Source organism: Chrysochloris asiatica, unplaced genomic scaffold, assembly GCF_000296735.1.
Source record: "Chrysochloris asiatica unplaced genomic scaffold, ChrAsi1.0 scaffold00317, whole genome shotgun sequence".
Taxonomy (NCBI): Eukaryota; Metazoa; Chordata; class Mammalia; order Afrosoricida; family Chrysochloridae; genus Chrysochloris; species Chrysochloris asiatica.
In genome coordinates, this window is record NW_006408835.1 from 2,976,314 (window position 1) to 2,981,239 (window position 4,926).

At 38.2% G+C, this 4,926-nt stretch overlaps 1 pseudogene; it reads left to right on the forward strand.

Moving 5' to 3' along the window:
- The first annotated feature begins 2,411 nt into the window (after nucleotides 1-2,411).
- On the forward strand, nucleotides 2,412-2,841 carry LOC102811987 (annotated as a pseudogene).
- Nucleotides 2,842-4,926: the final 2,085 nt, after the last annotated feature.

The window sequence follows — 4,926 nt, forward strand, 5'->3', positions numbered from 1 at the left end:
GAGACTAAAGGTTGCAAGGTTAAACCTTTCTCCAAAGGATTAACTAAAAATATCTTAGCTACTTCTTGGTTCTTTGTTCTATAGACAAAGAACCCATCCTCCTTAATCCCTTTTCCAGGTGCAGCCCATTCACCTGGGCGTCTCCTGCAGAACTGAGTTCAGGGGCTATAGATATGTTAATTGAGCCTGAGAATCCAAGTTGCTGGCCTGGGATTCGAACCAGCAAAATATGATGTAAAGTTACCTGAATGTCTGGAAAAGTACTGATGTTAGCTGTACCTTGCCTAAGTCCCTCCCAGCTTGGTGTGAAACTCCTCCCCTAAATAAAGCAGAGGCCCGGGCCTCCCCAGGTGTGCATTACTGGTTGGAAGGCATGCAGTAACGATTGCAGTGCATTACGGGTTGGAAGGCATGCAGTGAAGATTGCAGGGCAGTGAGTTGCTGCCTGCAGAGGCCATGATGCCTGTAGTCCCAAGCCTGCCCACCAGTGATGTATCCACCCTGGCTTTGGGGTGCCTCATTGTCTCCCTTCTTCTGTTTGTCTGTGTATTCTTTCACTATCCCTATTGCCGCTGGATCTCCCCTCCTCGTGAACCAAACACTCGTGAACAACACAACTATGTCGAGGTCAGACTCCGACACAGCACCACACCAGGATTCCAAGCAATGTCTTAATAACCCCAAATTGGATACAATCTGTCAATAGAAGACTGGATCATTTATGGGATATTCCTACAATGTACTTATAACAACAAAAAAGAATAAACACACACATAATATTAAGTGAAAGTCTTACAAATATAATGCTAAGTCAAAATAACAGAAATGAAAAATATGTCATATGATTGCATATATATATATATATATATATATGTATATATATAAAAGTTCAATTACAGCAAAACTAAACTATAGTAATAGAAATAGGTATATGCAGCTTTTGAGGAGGAAAGTTGAGCTTCAAAGCAGTGTCTTAGGTGCTGATGAGTTTTGTTTTATAATCTGGGTGATAGATGATTATGTTCACTTTGTGATAATTAACTGAGTTGAGACTTTTATAAACTGTTGTCTTTCTGAATGTGTGGCATTAATAACAAAAAGCAATAAACAAAAGCAAAAATTTAAAGAAACGGGAAATAAAGAGACACAACAATGACAACAATAAACACAATAAAAAAAAAAAAGTGATTCTGCTCCGAAAGTGTAAAAGTGAAGCTTATATAGCTAAAGGGCAGTCATAGTCACATTTCGATTAAAGCATCAAGACCTAAATTTAATCTGAAGTTATATTACAAATGAATTTCATCATCCTGGTTTTAATTTTATGTCCAAAGGCTATAATTGATTTAGGGTATGGTTTAGGAACCAAAGAAAAATCTGTTGAAAGTGGAATTTGCTGAGGATGGATAGAGGTAACTCCCACATTGTGACTTGCTCAGAAATCCCTTTCCAACATGGAATTATCGGCAGGAAGACATCCAAAGAGATCCAAACCTTCTGTATGATTTGCTCATATTTGATTTTTCATTTGATGAAGTTAGTCTTAGTGGTTATCCATACATTTTTGTGCCATCAACCAAAAGGTTTCAAAGGTTTTTAATTATGGTGATAATATTCTGCTCTAGAAAGGGAGAGGTTCCTACCCTTAAGTAATATGGAGACTTTTGTTAAACGATTTTAGACCATAAAATAATCACTTTTCACAGCCAATGATTAGTTCAACTTATTATTTTATCTGTTTCTGTGTCTATGAGTGTCAACTGATTCCAGTCATTTCTTCTAGATTTCATTTTTGTGTTAAAGAGAAGAACATTAGTTATTCTTGTAGTGAGCAGCAGGTGGTAAAACCCTTTGAGACTCGAACATTAGAAAATGTCTTTATTTTGTCCTCCTATTTGAAGAATGATCATTTTCAGGCTTCAAAGTTGACACTTCAAAGCTCATTCTCCATTATTGCCAATTGGAGACTGTGGCAAGTCTGCTATGGTAGTCTATCTTTTTTATCCCATACCTCTATTCTAAGTGAGCAAAAAAGATTTTATTGAAATGAGACATTTTCTTAAACAGAATGGTGATTTTTTTTGACCTAGTAAGTACTGATCTATTGTGAATGCATGAGATTTTCATACTTCATTTTTCTGACTAAAACTAAGAGTTAATTGTCTGAGAAACATTATACTTCTCTATTCTAGACAATTTTCAGAGATTATATTGCAACAATTCATTCTTTTTATTAAATACCTAAAAAATTATAGTTTTTCAACCCAGCTTTTATGTCTCTTACACAGTCTTTTAAAAAATAATTTTTAAAAAAGCCTTGTTTCTCTAGTCTGAATTCTGGGTAAATTCTTTGCTCGCTGCAAAAATAATTTCTTTCGCTCTTTTCGCTGGGTGCTGGTGGCATTACTAACATGGGCAAATGTAGAGGTCTCTGCACTGCCAGGAAGCTCCATAGCCACTGACAGGACCAGAAATGGCATGATAAACAGTATAAAAAAGCCCATTTGGGCACCGCTTTGAAAGTCAACCACTTTGGAGGTGCTTCCAATGCAAAGGGCAGTGTGTTTGAAAAAAATGGATGTTGAAGTGAAACAGCCAAATTCTGCCATCAGGAAGTGTGTTAGGGTCCAGCTGATCAAGAATGGAAAGAAAATCACAGCGTTTGTACCCAATAATGGTTGCTTGAATTTTATTGAGGAAACGATCAAGTTCTAGTTGCTGGATTTGATCGCAAAAGTCATGCTTTGGTGACACTCTGGAGTCTGCTTTCTGGTCGTCAAAGTAGCCAATGTCTCTCTTTTGGCTTTATACAAAGGCGAGAAGAAAAGGCCAATATCTTAAGTTATGATGTTAAAAATGTAATGATAATAAATTTTCATATCCAGAAAAAAAAAAAAATTCTTTCATTAGGATTGTCCCTGTGAGGTGGAGGTTAAAGATATCCCAAATGGCTGACTTTTTCAAGATGCTCTATGACTCACGATTCGGGCTGAGAACCTTAAGGTTCAAAACTACCAGCTGTTCTGCGGCAGAAAGATGAGGCTTTCTGCTCCCGTAAAGATTTACAGCCTCGGAAACTCTGTACAGGGTCGCTATAAGTCAGAACCAACTCCAAGGCACATAACCACTACCACCATACCACTCCATTATCTCTAAGAACCACCACCGCACCTTAATCTCAGTAATCTCCCTCATGCTCCAGGATTCTGCAATTTGTTGCAATGTCTCAGAGAACTCGTGAATTGCAAAAGAAAGGCTCACTTGGTTGTGGAGGCTGGTAAATCCCAAATCCATAGTTTACATGTCAGTCTGGATGATTCTCACCCACATTGGTTGCAGGGGCTATGAACCCAATTGGCAGGTTCCACAACAGGCTGTTTTTGCACAAGGCTGTGGAAGCTGGTGAATCAGGTCAGCAAGTCCCATGAACTGGAGGTCAGGCAGAGATGAGCCAGATTCAGGATCCAGAGCAGGAGAGTGAAGTTTGCCTAAGTATTCCTGTACACTCCATGCAGACCACACCCCCAAGGAAACTAAGGGTGGTGACTTGGGCACACCCTTTAAGAAAGATGGGGACTCAAGATACACCCCAGCTTAATTCTGTTTCATTAGCGTAACAGACAATTCACTCCCAAAAGGGATCATAACCACAAGCATTGTTGGAAGTGCTATCTTGTCAGTTCTGACTCATAGCGACCCACTCATAGCAACCCTGTATAGGTTTTCTGAAGAGCAACAGGTGGATTTGAACCACTGACCTGAAGTTAGGCAGTCCAGTGTTTATTCTACAGTGCCACAGCAGTACTCCTAGCCACAGGCATGTTGTTGTTGCCAACTGCTGTCAAGTCAGTTCCTACTCATAGCAGCCCTGTATAAGGTTTCCAAGGAGTTGCTGGTGAGCTTGAACTGCCAACTGCAGTTAAAATGACCTTACAGTCCAGAGCATTAACCTGCAGTGCCATACCAGTATTCCTAGACACAGGCATAGATGCTGGGATTTCCAATATATCACAAAATGGAGGACTATGTCTAGACAGGATATATCAAGGAATTATCTTTACTTCACCCATGAATTCTCTTTTCCATCCATTTTAGACTTTATTCATTATTTAGATGTATTGAATTTTTATTTGAATTTCTATTTTTTTCATTTCTAGGAATTAAAAATTTTTAATTTGTATGCAATAAAATTCACTCATTCTAAGTTTTACAGTTTGATAAATGGTGTGTAATTATAAGTATAATCACGCTCAATATAGCAAACATTTCTAACACCCCCAAATTCCCTCCTTGGCCTCAGCCTTGGACAAAAGCTTCTTTGCTCTTAATTGGTATTCCAAAACAGTCCATCATAGCATAACTCCGATATCCCTAGTTCCTCAGAGAGGGTCAACAGGTTTGAAGATCTTTTGTATTGATCTTATTAGTGCCCCGAGTGGTAAAACTTGCACACTTTTTCCTCTATTATGTCCTAACTTGATTTTGAATTTTTCTTGTTTATATTATTTCTACCAACTTTAAAGATCTCAATGCTTGACCAAGAAATGGATGTAGAATAGAGATTGAATTGTCTCTTTCTCTATCATTTATTAACACTTTCAAGCTCAGGTCTTTGACTTGTGCATCCATTTTGTTTCCAGTATCTTAAACACAGCGGAGTCACCCCCACCCCAACTATCTGAAATCTATTTTTGAGGAGAAAGCACACCTGAATGGAAGTTTAGAGATGTGGATTCTATTCTTGACTCTGGCATTTAGTTGTTCTGTGAATTTGGATAGTTACTCAATGTTTTTTACCCTCAGATTTCTCCTCTGTAACATGGAGCTCATAATAATTATTTTGGCACCCCATTAGCATATCTTGAGAGTCAAACCCAGGATTATAAACATTAAAGTCCTTTGAAATTTTTGAGTACTATAAAAAGG